We start from the raw sequence: 22,644 nt of genomic DNA, 5'->3' as shown, positions 1-22,644 counted from the left end.
CCTTGGCAGGGGAGGAGCCTCCAGCCCCTTTGCCACGGGAAGCCCCATCCATTGATGGACGCCGTTAATGGAGGAGCAGCCCCAGCCACGCAGGGATGGGGATGCAGCAGGATTAGGCTCAGCTCCCTGGGGGCTGACCCATGGTGCTGCCCCTTTGCCTCAGCACGTACCTATAGTGCTTGCTTATAGGCTTCATCTGATGGGAGTCAAGTCTTGGGAAACGGGAGAGGTGCCTGAGGACTGGAGGAAAGCAAATGTCACTCCAGTCTTCAAAAAGGGCAAGAAGGAGGACCCGGGTAACTATAGACCGGTCAGCCTCACCTCCATCCCTGGGAAAGTGATGGAACACCTTATCCTTGGTGCCATCTTAAGGCATATCAAGGATAAGAGGGTTATGAGGGGCAGTCAACATGGCTTCACCAAGGGGAAATCATGTTTGACCAATCTCTTAGCCTTTTATGAGGAAATAACACGGTGGATGGATGATGGCAGAGCGGTGGATGTGGTCTACCTTGACTTCAGCAAAGCATTTGACACAGTCTCCCACAGCATCCTCACAGCTAAATTGAGGAAGTGTGGTCTGGGTGATCAGGTAGTGAGGTGGACTGCGAACTGGCTGAAGGAGAGAAGCCAGAGAGTTGTAGTCTATGGGGCGGAGTCTAGTTGGAGGCCTGTAACTAGTGGAGTGCCTCAAGGGTCAGTACTGGGACCGGTATTATTTAATATATTCATCAACGATTTAGATGAGGGAATTGAGTGTACTATCAGCAAGTTTGCTGATGACACTAAGCTGGGAGGAGTGGCTGACACGCCAGAAGGCTGTGCTGCCATCCAGAGAGACCTGGACAGGCTGGAGAGTTGGGCAGGGAGTAACTTGATGAAGTATAACAAAGGAAAGTGTAGAGTCCTGCATCTGGGCAGGAACAAACCCAGGTTCCAGTACAGGTTGGGGAACGACCTGTTAGAGAGCAGTGTAGGGGAGAGGGACCTGGGGGTCCTAGTGGACGACAGGATGACCATGAGCCAACACTGTGCCCTTGTGGCCAAGAAGGCCAATGGCATCCTGGGGTGTATTAGAAGGGGGGTGGTTAGTAGGTCGAGAGAGGTCCTCCTTCCCCTCTACTCTGCCCTGGTGAGACCGCATCTGGAGTATTGTGTCCAGTTCTGGGCCCCTCAGTTCAAGAAGGACAGGGAGCTGCTGGAGAGAGTCCAGCGCAGGGCAACGAAGATGATTAAGGGAGTGGAACATCTCCCTTATGAGGAAAGACTGAGGGAGCTGGGTCTCTATAGTTTGGAGAAGAGGAGACTGAGGGGTGACCTTATAAGTGTCTATAAATATATAAAGGGGGAGTGTCACGAGGATGGAGCCAGGCACTACTCAGTGGCAAACAAGGATAGGACAAGGGGTAATGGGTACAAACTGGAACACAAGAGGTTCCACTTAAACTTGAGAAGAAACTTCTTCTCAGTGAGGGTGACGGAACACTGGAACAGGCTGCCCAGGGAGGTTGTGGAGTCTCCTTCCCTGGAGACATTCAAAACCCGCCTGGACACATTCCTGTGTAACCTTATCTAGGTGTTCCTGCTCCGGCAGGGGGATTGGACTAGATGATCTTTTGAGGTCCCTTCCAATCTCTATCATACTGTGATACTGTGATACTGTGAACCCGCAGCACCCACAGAGCCCACAGCACCCACTGTACCCCCAGCACCTATAGCAACTACAGCACCCCCACCACCCATAGAGCCCACAGCACCCATAGCATGCATTGCACCCATACCACCCCCACCACTGCCAGCAACCACAACAGCTCCAGTGCACCCAGTCATCCCAGCACCTATGGAAACCCCAGCACCCACAGAACCCCCAGCACCCTCAGCACTATATAGCTCCGGTATCGGGGTCCTAGTGCCCGCCCGCTGCCTCCCGCAACGGTGTCCTAGTGCCAGCCCGACGCCTCGCGCATCAGGGTCCTAGTGCCCGCCTGCTGCCTCCTCCCTGTCAGGAACCGGTCCCAGGCCCCGCCCCCTATGGCTCCGGAATCAGGGTCCTAGTGCCCGCCTGCTGCCTCACGCATCAGGGTCCTAGTGCCCGCCTGCCGCCTCCTGCCTGGCAGGGACAGGTCCCAGGCCCCCCCCAATAACTCCGTGCCGCAGAAAACACACGGACTCAGAGATCAATATAATCAGACAAAAGCCATTTTTTACAGAGCCGTAACTCCTTATATAGTATTTCTTACATGCACTTACAGTGATTTGGCATATTATGATTGGATCCATATCTCGAAGACCCTTTGTAACTAACATATAATTGGTTAAGCACAGGTGTGAGAACTTGACCTCGAAAGCTTGCCAACAGTCCACAGTTCTCATTACCTCAGTGAATTCCAGCTTCTTCTTATTGTCGTGGTTTAAACCCAGTCAGGTAACTTGTTCACTCACTCCCAGCGAGTGGTGCCGAGCTGACAACAATCAAGGTCCGTGTCCGTCTCCCCCCCCCCGCACCGGGGCTCTCCCCTTCCCCGCTCCCGGAGGAACGGGGAGGAAGATCGAGAGAGTGCAACTCCCACGGGTTGAGACAAGAACAGTCCAGCAACAAATCACCACCGCTACTATCAGCTAAAACAATGATAAGGGAAAATAACAAGGGAACAGAATACGATACCACCGGCCAAGAAAACGAGTTCCACCCGGAAGCTCCTGTCCTTCCGGGTAACTCCCAGTTACCCCCCACCCCGGGCATGACGTGCTGTGGTATGGAATACCTCCCCGGCTAGCCCGGGTCAGGCGCCCCGTCTCTGCCTCCTCACAGCTTCCCTTCCTCCCTGGCAGAGCATGAGCCCCACAGAGTCCTTGGTCAGGGTAAACATCACTTAGCAACAACCGAAAACATCGGCTTCACCAACACTGTTCTCAAGCTAGAAGTCAAAACACAGCACTGCACTAGTTAACACAAAGGAAAAAACATGACTGCTACTGCTGAACCCAGGACATTATCCACCCCTTATTCCATACCATTCACGTCGTGCTCAGATCCCACATTTTCAATACACCATCGCTCTCCCACATATATACATCCATATACATACAGACCAAGAGGAAAAAATCATTTTCTTAGTGCATGGACCAATCCCTATAATGCTGCCGAGTCCATTCGGTCCATGATGTTCCAAGTTCATTCTCTGTTGGGATGATGGCTGGAGGGAAGTCAGGGCCAGTCGCTGGTGACCTGGAGACATCTAGTTGATGGGCTATAAAAGCATTACACAGCAGGCAACAGCATACAATTGAGTTCACTGGCTGTTTTCCCCTAAAATCAAATCCCCTTGAGGTATACATCGGACTTCCCCATCTTCCCGCATTACCTACCAAGTATATCCAGGTCCCTGAGCAAAAGCAATCCCACGAGTGGGTTTGCCTTTACCTGAAGCAGGAATAACCCAGACTGTCTTCCCCAGCAAATTCTTCATATGCACCACGGGAACTTTGTCCCCCTCTACAATATGTAAAAGTTCTGACTGGGCTGGGCCAGCCCTGTTGGCAGATCCTCTGGTGTTGACCAACCAGGTGGCCTTTGGTAAATGTGTATCCCAATGCTTGAAAGTTCCCCCACCCATCGCTCTCAGTGTAGTTTTTAACAGCCCATTGTACCGTTCGATTTTCCCAGAGGCTGGTGCATGGTAGGGGATGTGATATACCCACTCAATGCCATGCTCTTTGGCCCAAATATCTATAAGGTTATTTCGGAAATGAGTCCCATTGTCTGACTCAATTCTCTCTGGGGTGCCGTGTCGCCACAAAATCTGTTTCTCAAGGCCCAGGATAGTGTTCCGGGCAGTGGCATGGGGCACAGCGTATGTTTCCAGCCACCCAGTGGTTCCTTCCACCACGGTAAGCACATGGCGCTTGCCTTGGCGGGTTGGTGGCAGTGTGATATAGTCAATCTGCCAGGCCTCCCCATATTTATACTTCAACCATCGTCCTCCATACCAAAGAGGCTTTAACCGCTTGGCTTGTTTAATTGCAGCACACGTTTCACACTCATGAATAACCTGGGCAATAGTGTCCATTGTTAAGTCCACCCCTCGGTCACGGGCCCATCTATATGTTGCATCTCTGCCCTGATGGCCTGAAGTGTCATGGGCCCACCGGGCCAAAAATAATTCACCTTTATGTTGCCAATCTAAGTCCATCTGAGCCACTTCAATCTTAGCCGCTTTATCCACTTGTTGGTTGTTCTGGTGTTCCTCAGTGGCCCGACTCTTGGGTACATGGGCATCTACATGACGTACCTTCACCACCAGGTTCTGCACCCGGGCAGCAATATCTTTCCACAGTGCAGCAGCCCAGATGGGTTTACCTCTGCGTTGCCAGTTGCTCTGCTTCCATTGCTTCAACCACCCCCACAGGGCATTTGCCACCATCCATGAGTCAGTATAGAGATAAAGTACTGGCCACTTTTCTCGTTCAGCAATGTCCAGGGCCAGCTGGATGGCTTTCACCTCGGCAAATTGACTCGATTCACCCTCTCCTTCAGCAGTTTCTGCAACTTGTCGTCCAGGACTCCATACAGCTGCCTTCCATCTCCGATGCTTTCCCACAATACGGCAAGAGCCATCAGTAAACAAGGCATACTGCTTTTCACTTTCTGACAGTTTATTATATGGTGGGGCCTCTTCAGCACGCACCACCTCCTCCTCTGGTGACATTCCGAAATCTTTGCCCTCTGGCCAGTCCATGATGACTTCTAGAATGCCTGGACGACTGGGATTTCCTATTCGAGTTCGTTGTGTAATTAGTGCAGCCCATTTACTCCATGTAGCATCAGTTGCATGATGTGTAGAGGAGACCCTGCCTTTGAACATCCAGCCCAGCACGGGCAGCCGGGGTGCCAGGAGGAGCTGTGCTTCAGTGCCAATCACTTCCGAAGCAGCTCGAACCCCTTCATAGGCTACCAGTATCTCTTTCTCAGTTGGGGTATAGCTGGCCTCAGATCCTTTATATCCCCGACTCCAAAAGCCGAGGGGTCGACCTCGAGTCTCCCCTGGAGCTTTCTGCCAGAGGCTCCAGGTAGGACCGTTCTCCCCAGCTGCAGTGTACAGCACATTTTTTACATCTGGCCCGGTCCGGACTGGTCCAAGGGCTACTGCATGAACTATCTCGTGTTTAATTTGCTCAAAGGCTTGTTGCTGCTCAGGGCCCCATTTAAAATCATTCTTCTTCCGGGTCACATGATAGAGAGGGCTTACAATCGAACTGTAATTTGGGATGTGCATTCTCCAGAACCCCACTGCACCCAAGAAAGCTTGCGTTTCTTTCTTATTAGTTGGTGGAGACATTGCTGTTATCTTGTTGATCACATCTGTGGGGATCTGTCTACGTCCATCTTGCCATTTTATTCCCAAAAATTGAATCTCCTGTGCAGGTCCCTTGACCTTACTCCGTTTTATGGCAAAACCGGCTTTCAGCAGGATTTGGATTATTTTCCTCCCTTTCTCAAAGACTTCTTCCGCTGTATCGCCCCACACAATAATGTCATCAATGTATTGCAGGTGTTCTGGAGCTTGCCCCTGTTCCAGTGCAGTCTGGATCAGTCCATGGCAAATGGTAGGGCTGTGTTTCCACCCCTGGGGCAGTCGGTTCCAAGTGAACTGGACACCCCTCCAAGTAAAAGCAAACTGTGGCCTGCACTCTGCTGCCAAAGGAATGGAGAAAAATGCATTGGCAATATCAATCGTGGCATACCACTTGGCTGCCTTTGACTCTAGTTCATACTGAAGTTCTAGCATGTCCGGTACGGCAGCACTCAATGGTGGTGTGACTTCATTCAGGCCACGATAGTCTACTGTTAGTCTCCATTCTCCATTAGACTTTCGCACTGGCCATATGGGGCTATTGAAGGGTGAGCGGGTCCTGCTGATCACCCCCTGACTCTCCAGTCTACGGATCAGCTGATGGATGGGAATCAGGGAGTCTCGGTTGGTGCGATATTGCCGCCGGTGCACTGTTGTGGTCGCAATTGGCACTTGTTGTTCTTCAACTTTCAGCAACCCCACAGCAGAGGGATCTTCTGAGAGAGCAGGCAAGGTGGACAGCTGCTCAATTTCCTCAGTCTCCAAAGCAGCAATACCAAAAGCCCACCGGTACCCTTTTGGGTCTTTGAAGTACCCTCTCTTGAGGTAGTCTATGCCGAGGATGCATGGAGCCTCTGGACCAGTCACAATAGGGTGCTTTTGCCACTCCCTCCCAGTCAGGCTGATTTCAGCCTCCAGCACAGTCAACTCTTGGGATCCTCCTGTTACTCCAGAAATATAGATGGGTTCCACCCCTTGACAGCTTGATGGCATCAGGGTACACTGTGCACCGGTATCTACTAGAGCCTTATACTTCTGTGGGACTGATGTGCCAGGCCATCTGACCCACACAGTCCAGTGAATCCAATTGTCCCCTACCTCCACCTGGCTGGAGGCAGGGCCCCTCTAATGGTCGTCACAGCATTGGACACTTAAGTCGTGGTGAAAGGGATTATTCTTCGTTATCACAGGAGCTGGAGTAAAATCAGCTCTTCCACTCCATCTGGGAAACTGCTCACCAGAGACTGAAGCTGTAGCTCTCATGGGACGATCAGTCTTGGCCCTTGCTCCCCTCTTCAGTTCACTCACCCGTTCCTCCAAAGCTGAAGTAGGTTTTCCATCCCACTTTGTCATGTCTTCTCCGTGATCCAGCAGGTAAAACCATAGGGTACCCCGTGGCGTATACCTTCTGTATCTCCTCTCTTGAATAATAGGACGTCTTTTGTTAATAGCCGAGACGTGTGTTGGTACACGTGAGGAGCTGGATAAATCAGATAGATCGTCCCTCAATTTGTCGAGGTCCTGGGACAGTTTTTTCACAGCTGAGATGATGGAAGGAGTGAGATTGTCTTCGAACTCTCGGAGTTTATGAATCATTTCATCCACTGTTAGTGGTACTATGTCATTCCAGGTCACTGTTGCCAATGAATGGGCATATGATGACGGTGCATTCCGTGTAAGTTTTCGCCACATGGGTCGTGTACATTCAAATTCATCTGGATCTATAGGTGTATCCCCGTTATTCGGCTTGATGTGATAGATCATCTCTACGATGGCCGATTCCCTCAGAGACTGGATGCCTTTGTCTATAGTAGTCCACTTGGCCGAACGACTCGTAACATCATCCTTGTACGGAAACCTTTCTTTCACAGCTGCCAAGAGCCTCCTCCAAAGGCTGAGGGACTTTTTCTCTCTTGCAATTGCTTTGTCAATTCCCCCTTCTCTAGCAAGTGATCCCAGCTGCTTGGCTTCTCTACCTTCTAGTTCGTGACCATCGGCCCCATTGTCCCAGCATCGGAGTAACCAGGTGATGATGTGCTCCCCTGGTTGACGGGTAAAATCTTTTCGCATATTCCGCAGCTCGGTTGAGGTCCGAGGTCGAGAAGTTACCTCTTCTTCTTCTTCTTCGTCATGTGATGATGACTCCTGATCAGATTCTGGCCCGGGTGGTGAATTCATTGGTTCTTCATCTCGCTTCACCCTTTTTGCCTCCTTTTTGCTTGTTCTCTTGCGTACAGGGGCAACTGATATTGGTACGAATTGGTCCTCTGGTTTGGCTGCAGTGATTATCACTGTGGTTTGAGTAGCGACTGTACTTGTTGCTGGGGGTGGTGTAGCTACCGTGCTTGGAGCTGGGGTAACCGCGCTGTCTGTTGCAGTTGAAGTTTGAGCAGCTGCTGTACTTGCCACTGGGGTAGCTGCGCAGTTCATTGCAGCCAAAGTTTGAGTAGCGACTGTCGCTTTGCCCTCAAATCCGCCGATATTCTTTTCATTTTGAAGGTGCTGGATAGTGTTGAACAAGGCCCTGTAAGCATAGGCCAAGCCCCAGCACGTTGCCGTGATTTGTCCATCTCTGGTATGGCCAGAATGACCACACACCTCATTTAAGTGTTTTACTAATTCTTCTGGATTTTGCAGTTGTTCGGTAGTGAAATTCCAAAGTACTGGAGGGGCCCACTGACCTAGATACTTGCCCATACTATCCCACACACCCTGCCACTCATGGCTGTCCAGCCTCTGGGAAAATCTCTCGGTCCTCCTACATCGTCGTTTGACCCCAGACAAGACCCAAACCTGAATCTGCTTAACTCTTGAAATCAGTAGTGGGCAAAACACACTCTGTATGCGTGTTAGCATGGTGATTCCCATCACCATCAGCGAACAAGTCTCAACAGCATTAAAAGGCCATTCAAAAAATTCAAAACTCTCAAATGTAAATGGTCTGGGGGGACGACTAGGAGGGTAAAAGGATGTCTCCTTCACAGGTTGAGCACCTGAGAAGGAGAAAAAAGATGTGTAATTGCTAAGCACCTCCATCATATACCTCCCAAAGTATAAAGGTGGTGACCACACTGGGAACATAAACCAGATCAGTTTCATGATCAATGATTCTATTGTATTACAAGTCATTACCATAAAGTACAATGGGATAAAAACCTTAGCCCAAGCCCCACACTTGAAAAACACTAATACAGCCAATACCGGATGGACGTAAGATATGGTATACTGAAACTGTGAGATCAAGAGGAAAAACCTTGAGAGCCAATAAATCAGCATTGTGACGAGTGACTATCAATCCAGTCAGATCTGTTCTTATCTCAACCCCTCGTGCCCCACGTTGGGCGCCAAAAAGAACTGTCGTGGTTTAAACCCAGTCAGGTAACTTGTTCACTCACTCCCAGTGAGTGGTGCCGAGCTGACAACAATCAAGGTCCGTGTCCGTCTCCCCCCCCCCCCCGCACCGGGGCTCTCCCCTTCCCCGCTCCCGGAGGAACGGGGAGGAGGATCGAGAGAGTGCAACTCCTACGGGTTGAGACAAGAACAGTCCAGCAACAAATCACCACCGCTACTATCAGCTAAAACAATGATAAGGGAAAATAACAAGGGAAGAGAATACGATACCACCGGCCAAGAAAACGAGTTCCACCCGGAAGCTCCTGTCCTTCCGGGTAACTCCCAGTTACCCCCCACCCCGGGCATGACGTGCTGTGGTATGGAATACCTCCCCGGCTAGCCCGGGTCAGGCGCCCCGTCTCTGCTTCCTCACGGCTTCCCCTCCTCCCTGGCAGAGCATGAGCCTCACAGAGTCCTTGGTCAGGGTAAACATCACTTAGCAACAACCGACAACATCGGCTTCACCAACACTGTTCTCAAACTAGAAGTCAAAACACAGCACTGCACCAGTTAACACAAAGGAAAAAACATGACTGCTACTGCTGAACCCAGGACAGGGGCTGTTTTGGCCTGGTTTTCAGAGTGCTTTGGGCTGCTTTGGGTGGTTTGGGCTCTTTTAGGGGTGTTTTGGGGTGATTCATGGTGTTTTGAGGGAGTTTGGGGTTGTTTCATGGTGTTTTGGGGGTGTTAACCTGTTGTGGAGGGGGTTTGGGCTGGTTTTGGGGTGTTTTGAGCTGTTTCGGGGGTGTTTTGGGGTGGTTTGGGTTGGGTTTGGGATGTTTGAGACGGCTTTCTGGGTGTTTTGAGATGTTTTGGGGTGTTTTGGGCTGTTTTGCAGGTATTTTGGGCTGGTTTGGAGGTGTTTCGGGATGTTGTAGGGGTGCTTCGGAGTGTTTTGGGCTGGTTTGGGGGTATTTGGGGGTGTTTTGGGCCGATTTTGGGGTATTTTGGCTGTTGGGCTATTTAGGGGGTATTTTGGGGTGTTTTGAGCTGGTTTTGGGGTATTTTGGGCTGATTTGGGGGTATTTTGGCTGTTTTGGGGTGGTTTGGGGGATTTGGGGCTGGCTTTGGGGGTATTTTGGGCTGTTTTGGGCTGGTTTTTGGGTACTTTGGTTGTTTTGGGCTGGTTTTGGGGTATTATGGTTGTTTTGGTCTGGTTTTGGGGTATTTTAGGCTGGTTTGGGCTGGTTTTGGGGTGCTGAAGTGCCACCCCCCCAGTGCAAAGGGCCATGTCCCTGTTCTCCCTCAAGGAGCCGGTGCTGAACCCCCACCCCTGGAGAGGCCGCTGGCCCCCCCCCCCCCCCCCCCCATCAGGTACAGGGACCCCCCCATATGGAGATCCCCCCTGTCCCCCTTTTATGTGGAGCTGGGACCCCCACATGTGGGTCTGGGATCCCCCCCAATATGCGGACACCCCATTCCCCCCCTCCCATTGCCTTTCCCCCCCCTGCTCACAGCGACCTCCAGAAGGTACCATTTTGGGGGGGGTTGGGGTGATTTGGGGCTGTTTTGGGTACTCACTGGGTGCCACCCATAGGAGAAGCAGGACAAGGTGGTTTGGGGGTAGTTTTCGGGGTTTTGGGGTGGTTTTTGGCTGTTTTAAGGCTCTTTTGGGGCTCTGACCCCATGTCCCCTAGGAGAAGCAGGACAAGATGGTTTGGGGCTGTTTTGGGGGTGTTTTAGGTTGTTTTTGGCCTGTTTTGGGTCTGTTTTGGGGCTCTGACCCTGTATCCCACAGGAGATGCAGGACAAGGTGGTTTTGGGGTGGGTTTTGTCCTGTTTTGAAGGTGCTTTGGGGCTCTGGCCCTGTATCTCATAGGAGAACCAGGACAAGGTTATTTTGGGGGTGGGTTTTGGGATGTTTTTGGCCTCTTTTGGGTCTGTTTTGGGGCTCTGACCCTGTATCCCACAGGAGAAGCAGGACAAGGTAGTTTTGGGGTGGGTTTTGTCCTGTTTTTAAGGTGCTTTGGGGTTCTGACTGTGTATCTCATAGGAGAAGCAGGACAAGGTTATTTTTGGGGTGGGTTTTGGAGTGTTTTGGGATGTTTTTGGCCTCTTTTGGGTGTGTTTTGGGGCTCTGACCCTGTATCCCACAGGAGAAGCAGGACAAGGTGATTTTGGGGTGGTTTTGGCCTGTTTTGGGCTTTGCTTTGCGTGTTTTGGGCTGGTTTTCACCTGTTTTGGGCCTGTTTTGGGGCTGGTTTTGGTCTGTTTTGGGTCTCTGACCCTGCATCCTATAGGAGAAGCAGAACAAGTTTTTTTTGGGGGTGGGTTTTGGGGTGTTCTGTGTTGTTTTTGGCCTGTTTTGCATCTTTTTTTGGGTTCTGACCCTGTATCCCAAAGGAGAAGCTGGACAAGGTGGTTTTGGGCTGGGTTTGTGTTGTTTTGGGACTGTTTTGTGCGTGTTTTATTTGGTTTTGGCCTGTTTTGGTGCTGTTCTCAGAGTCTGACCCTGTATCCCATAGGAGAAGCAGAGTAAGGTGGTTTTGGGGTGTTTTGGGGGTGTTTTGGGGTGTTTTTGTACTGTGTTGGGTCTGTTTTGGGGCTCTGACCCTGTATCCCACAGGAGAAGCAGGACAAGGTGGTTTTGGGCTGCTTTTGGGGTGTTTTGGGGCTGTTTTTGGGGTGTTTTGGGGCTCTGACCCTGTATCCCATAGGAGAAGCAGGACAAAGTGGTTTTGGGGTGGTTTTGTTCTGTTTTTGGTCTGTTTTGGGGCTCTGACCTGTGTCCCATAGGAGAAGCATGACAAGGTTATTTTGGGGTGTTTTTGGTCAGTTTCTGGTTTGCTTTGGGTGTTTTGGCCTGTTTTTCGCCTGGTTTTGTTCTGTTTTGGGGCTGTTTTGGATCTGTTTTGCGGCTCTGACCCTGTATGCCATAGCAGAAGCAGGACAATGTGGCTTGGGGTGTTTTGGGGCTGTTTTGGGGTTTTTTGACTGTTTTTGGCCTGTTTTGGGGCTCTGACCCTCTATCATATAGCAGAAGCAGGAGAAGGTGGTTTTGGGGTGGGTTTGGTCCATTTTAGGGGTGTTTTTGTGTGTTTTTGTGTGTGTTTTTGGCCTGTTTTGGGTCTGTTTTGGGGCTCTGACCCTGTATCCCACAGGAGAAGCAGGACAAGGTGATTTTGGGCTGGTTTTGTCCTGTTTTTTGGGTGTTTTTGGGGCTTTTTTGGGGCTCTGACCTTCTATCCAATAGCAGAAGCAGGGGAAGGCGGTTTTGGGCTGGTTTTTCGGGTTTTTTTGGGGTTGTGTTTGGCCCGTTTTGGGTCTGTTTTGGGGCTCTGACCCTGTATCCCATAGGAGAAGCAGGACATTGTGGTTTTGAGGTGTTTTGGGCCTGTTTTGGGGGTTTTGGAGTGTTTTTGGCCTGGTTTTGGCCTGTTCTGGGGCTCTGACCCTGTATCCCACAGAAGAAGCAGGACAAGATTTTGGCGTGGTTTTGGCCTGTTTTGGGGTTTACTTGGGGGTTTTAGGCCTGGTTTTCACCTGGTTTTGGCCAGTTTTGGGGCTATTTTGAGGCTCTGACCCTGTATCCCACAGGAGAAGCAGGACAAGGTGGTTTTGGGTCTGTTTTGGGGCTCTGACCCTGTATCTCATAGCAGAAGCAGGACAAGGTGGTTTTTGGCGTTTTTTGGGGTGTTTTGGGTTGGTTTGGGGCTTATTTTGGGGCTCTGACCCTGTATCCCATAGCAGAAGCAAACCAAGGTGGCTTTGGGCTGGTTTTGGTGTGTTTTGGGTTGTTTTTGGCCTCTTTTGAATCTGTTTTGGGGCTCTGACCCTGTATCCCATAGGAGAAGAGGGACAAGTTGGTTTTGAGGTGTTCTGGGGCTGTTTTGAGGGGTTTGTTTTTTTTTTTTGTCCTCTTTTAGGTCTGTTTTGGTGCTCTGACCCTGTATCTCATAGCAGAAGCAAGAGAAGGCGGTTTTGGGCTGGTTTTTTGGGTGGTTTGGTTTGGTTTTGGCCATTTGGGGGGCTCTGACCCTGTATCCCATAGGAGAAGCAAAACAAGGTGGCTTTGGGCTGGTTTGGGGGTGTTTTGGGGCTGGTTATGGGTGATTTTCTTCTGGTTTTCTCCTGTTTTGGCGCTGTTTCGGGGCTCTGACCCTGTATCCCATAGCAGAAGCAGAACAAGGTGGGTTTGGGGTGTTTTGGGAGTTTTTTTTGGCCTCTTTTGTGTTTCTTTTTGGGCTCTGACCCTGTATCCCACAGCAGAAGAAGGACAAGGTGATTTTGGGGTGGTTTTGGCGTGTTTTGGGCTTTACTTTGTGTGTTTTGACCTGGTTTTTGCGTGTTTTTGGCGTGGTTAGAGGCTGTTTTGAGGCTCTGACCCTGTATCCCATAGCAGAAGCATTACAAGGTCGTTTTGGGCTGGTTTTGTCTTGTAGGAGAGGGACTGGTTCGAGACCATCTTAAAAATCTGAATGTGCACAAGTCCATGTGAGATCCACCCGCGGGTCCTGAAGGAGCTGGCGAATGAAGTTGCGAAGTCGCTGGCCGTCATATTTGAGAAATCCTGGCAGTCAGGGGAAGTTTCCAATGACTGGTGTCATGGTTTAAACCCAGTCAGGTAACTCGTTCACTCACTTCCCCCCCTTCTTTCCCTTCCCCTACTCCCAGAGGGACGGAGAGGAGAATCGAAAAGAATACAACTCGCACAGGTTGAGATACGAACAGTTTAGTAACTAAGGTATAACACAAATCACTACTGCTACCACCAATAATAATAATGATAAAGGAAATAACAAGGGAAGAGAATACAATATCTCACCACCAGCCAACTGATAACTCGCCCCCCCAGCCCGACCAAGCTCCGACCGATACCTCCTCCAACCCTGCAGTCCCCCAGCCCTTCCAGCTAACTCCCAGTTACATCCTGGGCATGACGTGCTGTGGTATGGAATACCTCTTTGGTCAGTTTGGGTCAGGTGTCCTGTCTCTGCCTCCTCCTGGCTTCCCCTCCTCCCTGGCAGAGCATGAGGCTCACAAAGTCCTTGGCCAAACCAAAACATCCTTGTTATCAGCTCTGTTCCCAAGCCGAAAGTCAAAACACTGCACTGCACCAGCTACCAAGAAGGAGAAAAATGACTGCTACTGCTGAACCCAAGGACAAGGAGTCATGCAGGAGTCATGGAGGAGTCCTGAAGGATTCATGGAGGACTCATGGAGGAGTCATAGTGGAGTCATAGAGGAGTGGTATAGCTGTCATGGTGGATTCCTGGAGGAGTCATGGAGGAGTCATGGAGGAGTCATATAGAAGTCATCAAGTTACTCTGGTGTCATATAGTCATAGAGGAGTCATAGAGGAGTCATAGAAAAGTCATAGAGGAATCATAGAGGAGTCTGAGGTGTCATAGAGGAGTCAGAGGAATCATAGTGGAGACCTAGAGGAGTCATAGAGAAGTCATAGAGGAGTCATATAGAGTTCATAGACCAGTCATAGAGGGGTCATAGAGCGGTCATAGAGGAGTCATGGAGGAGTCATGGAGGATTCATAAAAGAGTCATAGCTGAGTCATAGAGGGGTAATAGAGGAGTCATAGAGGAGTCCTAGGCAAGTCATAGGGGAGTCATAGAGGAGCAATTGTGTCATAAAGTCTAGAGGAGTCATAGAGAATTCATAGAAGAGTCATGGAGGCGTCATAGAGGAGTCATGTAGGAGTCATAGGGGTATCATAGAGGAGTCATAGAAAAGTCTTAGAGGAGTCATAGAGGGTTCATAGTGAGGTCATAGAGGAGTCATAGATGAATCATAGTGGGGACGTACAGCACTCATACCGGAGTCATAGACAGGGCACAGAGTCATCATAGAAGCGTCATAGAGGTGTCATATTGGAGGAGTCATAGAGGGCTCCTAGAGGGCTCCTAGAGGAGTCATAGGAGTCATAGGGGTAATAGAGGCGTCATAGAGGAGTCTTAGAGGCATCATAGAGGTGTCATAGAGGCATCATAGAGGTGTCATAGAAGAGTCAAAGAGGAGTCATAGAGGAGTCAGAGGAGTCATAGTGGAGACAAAGAAGAGTCATACAGAACTCATAGAGGTGTCATAGAGGAGTCACAGAGGAGTCATAAGGGAGTCTTAGAGGCATCATAGAGGCGTCATAGAGGCATCATAGAGGTGTCATAGAAGAGTCAAAGAGGAGTCATAGAGGAGTCAGAGGAGTCATAGTGGAGACAAAGAAGAGTCATACAGAACTCATAGAGGTGTGTCATAGAAGAGTCACAGAGGAGTCATAGGGGAGTCTTAGAGGACTCATATAGGAGTCATAGAATATTCATAGAGGACTCATAGTGTCCTAGAGTCATAGAGGAGTTGGAGAGGAGTCATAGTGTCATAGAGTCATAGAGGTGACCTAGAGGAGTCATAGAGCAGTCAAGTATCAGTCATAGAAGAGTCATAGAAGGGGCCATAGAGTGGTCATAGAAGGGTCATAGGAATCATAGCAGAGTCACAGAGGTAGCATAGAGCTGTCATAAAGGCATCATAGAAACATCAGAGAGGTGTCATGGAGGAGTCATAGAGAGTAATAGAGGAGTCATAGAGTTATAGAGGAGTCATAGGAGAGTCATATTGGAGTCATAGAAGAGTCATAGAGGAGTCATGGTGAAGTCACAGAGCAGTCAGAGCAGTCATAGAGGAGTCAGAGGAGTCATAGCGGAGTCATAGAGGAGTCAGAGCAGTAACAGCAGTCATAGAGAACTCATAGAGGAGTCATAGAGGAGTCATACAGCAGTCAGAGCAGTCATAGAAGAGTCATAGAGTAGTCATAGAGGAGTCAAAGAAGAGTCATAGAGGAGTCATAGAGGTGTTATAGTGTCATAGAGAAGTCATACAGGATTAAAGAGCAGTCAATTAGGGGTCATAGAGGAGTCATAGAGGAGCCTGAGATGTGTCAGAGAGGAGTCCGAAAAGAGTCTTAGGGGAGTCATAGAGAACTCATAGAGAAGTCATAGACGGGTCATAGAGGATTCAAAGAGGGGTCACTGAGGGGGTCATAGAAGATACATAGAGGAGTCAGAGAGGAGTCATACTGTCATAGAGGAGTCATAGAGTCTTAGAGGAGTCATAGAGGAGTCTAAGAGAATTCATACAGGAGTCATATAGGAGTTGGAGAGGAGTCATAAAGTCATAGAGTCATAGAAGTGTCATAGCAAAGTCATACAGGAGTCATAGAGTAGTCAGAGGAGTCATAGAGTAGTCATAGAGGAGTCATAGAGGAGTCAATAAGGAGTGATAGTGGAGTCATGGAAAAATCATAGAATCATAGAATGGTTCAGGTTGGAAAGGACCTTAAGATCATCCAGTTCCAACCCCCCTGCCATGAGCAGGGACACCTCACTCTAAACCATATCACCCAAGGCCTCGTCCGACCTGGTCTTGAACACTGCCAGGGATGGAGCATTCACAACCTCCCTGGGCAACCCATTCCAGTGCCTCACCACCCTAACAGGAAACAATTTCCTCCTTAGATCCAATCTAATCTTCCCCGGTTTCAGTTTTAACCTGTTACCTCTTGTACTGCCACTACAGTCCCTAATGAAGAGTCCCTCCACAGCATCCCCATAGCCCCCTTTCAGATACTGCAAGGCTGCTATGAGGTCTCTGCGCAGCCTTCTCTTCTCCAGACTGAACAGCCCCAGCTTCCTCAGCCTGTCTTCATACGGGAGGTGCTTCACACCCTGATCACCCTCTTTCCCTCCTCTGGACTTGTTCCAACAGTTCCATGTCCTTTTTATGTTGAGGACAGCAGAACTGCACACAATGCTCCGGGTGAGGTCTCACGACAGAAGAGTAGAGGGGCAGGATGACCTCCTTTGACCTGCTGGTAACGCTCCTTTTGATGCAGTCCAGGATAAGGTTGGCTTTCTTGCCTGCACGCGCACACTGATGGCTCATGTTCATTTTCTCATCAAATACTAATACTGGGGCTCTATGGGGCTATGATGGGGCACTATGAAGCAATAATCGGGCTCTATGAGGCAATAATGGGGCTCTATGAGACAATAATGGGGCTCTGTGAGGCTATAATGCGGCTCTATGACGAAATAATGGGCTCTATGAGGCAATAATGGGGCTCTATGAAGGAATAATGGGGATCTATGAGGCAACAATGGGTACCTATGATGAAATAATGGGGCTCTATGGGGCAATAATGGGGCTCTGTGATGCAATAATGGGGCTCTATGTGGTTATAAAGAGGATCTATGATGCAATAATGGGGCTCTATGAGGTAATAATGGGGCTCTATGAGGCTATACTGGGGCTCTATGAGGCAATAATGGGAGACTATGACGCAATAATGGAAATCTACGAGGTTATAAAGGTGCTCTCTGAGGAGATAATAGGGCTCTATGAGGCAATAATGGGGCTCTGTGATGCAATCATGAGATCTATGAGGTTATAATGAGGCTATAAGAAGCAATAATGGGGCTCAAAGAAGCAATAATGGGGGTTCTATGATGCAATAACGGAGCTCTATGACGCAATAATGGGGATCTATGAGGCAATAATGGGGCTCTGTGATGCAATAATGGGGCTCTATGAGGCAATAATGGGGCTCTGTGATGCAATAATGGGGCTCTATGAGGTTATAATAGGGCTCTATGAGGCAATAAGGGGCTCTATGGGGCAATAATGGGGCCCTGTGAGGCAATAATGGGGCTCTATGAGGCTATAATGGGGTCTATGAGGCTATAATAGGGTTTATGAGGCAATAATGGGGCTCTTTGATGCAATAATGGAACTCTATGAAGCAATAATGGGGCTCTATAACCCAATAATGAGGCTGTACGAGGTAATAATAAGGCTCTATGATGCAAAACCGGAGCTCTATGATGGCTATAATGAGGTCTATGAGGCTATAATGGGGCTCTATGGGGTTACAATGAGGCTCTATGAGGCAGCAAGGGGGCTCTATGAGGGAATAATGGGGCTCTACATCCAAACAATAGGGCTCCATGAGGCAATAATGGGGCTCTATGAGGCAACAATGGGGCTATATCAGGCAATAATGGGGCTTTATGAGGCTATAATGGGGCTCTATGTGGCATTAATGGGGTCTATGAGGCTATTAAGGGGCTCTATGGAGCAATAACGGGGCTCTATGAGGCAATAATGGGGCTCTATGAGACAATAGTAGGGCTCTATGAGACAATAATGGGGCTCTACGAGGTTATAATGGTGCTCTATAGTGCAATAATGGGGCTCTATGAGGCAATTATTGGGGGTTCTATGACGCAATAATGGAGCTCTGTGACGCAATAATAGGGCTCTATCATGCAATAATGGTGCTCTATTACACAATAATGGGGCTCTACGAGGTAATAATGCGGCTCTATAAAGCCATATTGGGGATCTATGAGGCAAGAATAGGGCTCTATGAGGCAATAATGCGGCTCTATGAGGAAATAACGGGCTCTATGAGGTAATAATGGCGCTCTACGAGGCAATAATGGGGCTCAATGTTGCAATAATGGGGCTCTATGATGCAATAATGGGGCTCTATTAGGCAATAATGGGGCTGTATGAGACAATAATGGGGCTCTACGAGGTTATAAGGGTGCTCTATAATGCAATAATGGGGCTCTACGAGGTAAGAATGCGGCTCTATGAAGCCATATTAGGGCTCTATGAAGCAATATTAGGGCGCTATGAGGCAATAATGGGACTCGATGAGGTTATAATGGTGCTCTATAACGCAATAATGAGGCTCTATGAGGCAAATCTGGGGGTTCTATGACGCAATAATGGAGCTCTATCATGGATAATAGGGTTCTATCATGCAATAATGGTGCTCTATAACGCAATAATGGGGCTCTACGCAATAATGCGGCTCTATGAAGCCGTATTGGGGCTCTATGAGGCAATAATGAGGCTCTACGAGGCAACAATGGGGCTCTATGATGCAATAGTAGGGCTCTATGAGGCAATAATGGTGCTCTATAACGCAATAATGGGGCTCTACGAGGTAATAATGCGGCTCTATGAAGCCATACTGGGGCTCTATGAGGCAATAATGGGCTCTATGAGGTAATAATGGGGCTCTAAGAGGATATACTGGGGCTCTATGAGGCAATAATGGGGCTCTATGAGGCAATAATGGGGCTCTATGTCGCAACAATGGGTCTCTAGCAGGCTTTAATGAAGTCTATGAGGCAATAATGGGGCTCTATGTGGTTATAAAGGGTCTCTATGATGCAATAATGTGGCTCTATGAGCCAATAATGGGGCTCTAAAACGCAATAATGGGGCTCTACGAGGTAATAATGGGGCTCTATGAGGCAATAATGGGGCTCTATGAGGTAATAATGGGGCTCTATGAGGCAATACTGGGGCACTGTGAGTCAGTACTGGGGCTCTATGATGCAGTAATGGGGCTCTATGAGGTAATAATGGGGCGCTATGATGCAGTAATGCGGCTCTATGAGGCAATAATGGGGCTCTATGAGGCTATAATGGGACTCTCTGACGCAATAATGGGGCACTGTGAGTCAGTACTGGGGCTCTATGATGCAGTAATGGGGCTCTATGAGGTAATAATAGGGCGCTATGAGGCTATAATGGGACTCTCTGACGCAATAATGGGGCTCTATGTGGCTATAATGAAGTGTGTGAGGCAATAATAAGGCTCTAAGTGGTTATAAAGGGTCTCTATGATGCAATAATGGGGCTCTATGAGGCAATAATGGGGCACTAAAACGCAATACCGGGGCTCTACGAGGTAATAATGGTGCTCTATGAGGCTATAATGGGGTCTATGAGGCTATTCTGGGACTCTATGGAGCAATAATGGGACTCTACGAGTAAATAATGGGTCTATGTTGCAATCATGGTGCTCTATGAGGTAAGAATTGGCCTCAATAATGCAATAATGGGGCTCTATGAGGCAATAACGGGGCTCTGATGCAATAATGAGGCTCTATGAGGTTATAACGGGCCTCTATGATGCAATACTGGGGCTCTATGAGGCAATAATGCGGATCTATGAGGCTATAATGAGGTCTTTGAGGCTATAATGTTCCTCTATGGGGTTATAATGGGGATGTGTTAGGCTATAATAGGGTTTATGAGGCAATAATGGGGCTCTATGATGCACTAATGGGGGTTCTATGACGCAATAATGTGGCTCTATCAGCCAATAATGGGGCTCTAAAATGCAATAATGGGGCTCTACGAGGTAATAATGGGGCTCTATGAGGCAATAATGGGGCTCTATGAGGTAATATTGGGGCTCTATGAGGCAATACTGGGGCTCTGTGAGTCAGTACTGGGGCTCGATGATGCAATAGTGGGGCTCTATGATGCAATAATGGGGCTCTATGAAGCAATAATGCGGCTCCAGAGGCTATAATGGGGTCTATGACACAATACTGGAGCTCTCGGTCGCAATAATGGGGCTCTATGTGGCAATAATGGGGCTCTATGAGGCAATAATGGGGTTCTACATCGTTAGAAAGCGGCTCTATGACGCAATAGTGGGGCTCTATGAGGCAATACTGGGGCTCTATGAGGCAATAATGGGGCTCTATGTCGCAACAATGGGGCTCTATGAGGCAATAATGGGGCTCTATGAGGCAATAATGGGGCTCTAGGAGGAAATAATGGGGCTCTATGAGGCAATAATAGGGGTCTATATCACAACAATGGGGCTCTATGAGTCAATAATGCGGCTCTATGAGGCTATAATGAGGTCTTTGAGGATATAATGGGCCTCTATGGTGTTATAATGGGGCTCTGTTTGGCTATAAAAGGGTTTATGAGGCAATAGTGGGGCTCTATGACGCAATAATGGGGCTCTATGAGGCAATAATGGGCACTGTGGGGAAATAATTTGGCTCTATGAGGTTATAATGGGGCTCTAAGAAGCAATCATGGGGCTCTATGATGCACTAATGGGGGTTCTACGACGCAATATTGGAGCTCTATCAGGCAATAATGGGGCTCTATGTCGCAACACTGGGGCTCTATGAGGCAATAAAGAAGCTCTAAGAGGCTATAATGGGGCTATATGATGTTATAATGGGGCTCTATGAAGCTATAATGGGGTCTATGACGCAATAATGGTGGTCTACGATGCAATAATGGAGCTCTATGAGGCAATAATGGGGCTCTATGTCGCAACAATGGAGCTCTATGAGGCAATAATGGGGCTCTATGTGGTTATAAAGGGTCTCTATGATGCAATAATGTGGCTCTATGAGGCAATAATGGGGCTCTAAAATGAAATACTGGGGCTCTACGAGGTAATAATGGGGCTCTATTAGGCAAGAATGGGGCTCTATGAAGAAAATAATGGGGCTCTATGAGGCAATAACGGGGCTCTATGACGCAATACTGGGGCTCAATGATGGCTATAATGAGGTCTATGAGGCTATAATGGGGCTCTATGGGGTTATAATTGGCCTCTATGAGGCAGTAATAGGGCTCTATGAGGGAATAATGGGGCTCTATATAGCAACAATGGGACTCTATGAGGCTATAATGGGGTCTATGAGGCTACTCTGGGGCTCTATGGAGCAATAATAGGACTCTACGAGGAAATAATGGGACTCTATGTTGCAATCATGGTGCTCTATGAGGTAAGAATTGGGCTCTAGGATGCAATAATGGGGCTCTAGGATGCAATAATGGGGCTCTATGAAGCAATAATGCCGCTCCATGAGGCTATAATGATGTCTATGACGCTATAATAGAGCTCTATGTCGCAATAATGGAGCTCTATGACGCAATAATGGGGCTCTATGAGGCAATAATGGGGCTCTATGCCGTAACAATGGGGCTCTAGGAGGCTATAATGAAGTCTATGAGGCAATAATGGTGCTCTATGTGGTTATAAATGGTCTCTATGATGCAATAATGGGGCTCTATGATGCAATAATGGGGCTCTACGAGGTAATACTGGGGCTCTATGTGGTTATAATGGGGCTCTATGACGCAATAATGGAGCTCTATGTCGCAATAATGGAGCTCTATGTCGCAATAATGGAGCTCTATGAGGCAATGATGGGTCTCTATGAAGCAATAATGCCGCTCCATGAGGCTATAATGGGGTCTATGACGCAATAATGGAGCTCTATGTCGCAATAATGGAGCTCTATGAGGCAATAATGGAGCTCTATGAGGCAATAATGGGGCTCTATGAGGCAATAATGGGGTTCTATGTCGTTATAAAGGGGCTCTATGACGCAATAATGGGGCTCTATGAGGCAATACTGGGGCTCTATGTGGTTATAAAGGGGCTCTATGACGCAATAATGGGGCTCTATGTCGCAACAATGGGGCTCTATGAGGCAATAATGCGGCTCTATGATGCACTAATGGGGGTTCTATGACGCAATAATGGATATAATGAGGTCTTTGAGGCTATAATGGGCCTCTATGGGGTTATAATGGGGCACTGTTAGGCTCTCATAGGGTTTATGAGGCAATAATGGGGTCTATGATGCAATAATGGGGTCTATGAGGAAATAATGGGCTCTATGGGGAAATAATTTGGCTCTATGAGATTATAATGGGACTCTATGAAGCAATCATGGGGCTCTATGATGCACTAATGGGGGTTCTATGACGCAATAATGGAGCTCTATGAGGCAATAATGGGGCTCTATGAGGCTATTATGGGGCTCTATGTCGAAAGAATGGGGTTCTAGGAGGCTATAATGAGTTCAATGAGGCAATAATGGGGCTCTATGAAGCTATAATGGGGGTTCTATGACGCAATAATGGAGCTCTATGAGGCAATAATGGGGCTCTATGAGGCTATAATGGGGCTCTATGTCGAAAGAATGGGTCTCTAGGAGGCTATAATGAGGTCAATGAGGCAATAATGGGACTCTATGTGGTTATAAAGGGTCTCTATGATGCAATAATGGGGCTCTATGAGGCAATAATGGGTCTCTATGAT

The 22,644-nt window shown here is 48.6% G+C and overlaps 1 long non-coding RNA gene across 1 annotated transcript in view; it reads left to right on the top strand.

Moving 5' to 3' along the window:
* LOC133282519 (uncharacterized) overlaps positions 1–22,644 on the top strand; it is a 368,140-nt gene that overhangs the window by 53,974 nt on the left and 291,522 nt on the right. The window lies entirely within an intron of this gene.

This window comes from Pezoporus flaviventris, unplaced genomic scaffold (genome assembly GCF_033815535.1).
Source record: "Pezoporus flaviventris isolate CSIRO_AGI_PZ_B2104156 unplaced genomic scaffold, CSIRO_AGI_Pfla_v1 ptg000127l, whole genome shotgun sequence".
NCBI lineage: Eukaryota > Metazoa > Chordata > Aves > Psittaciformes > Psittacidae > Pezoporus > Pezoporus flaviventris.
The sequence above is the reverse complement of the archived record's forward strand: the minus strand, read 5'-3'. Positions and strand labels throughout refer to the sequence as shown.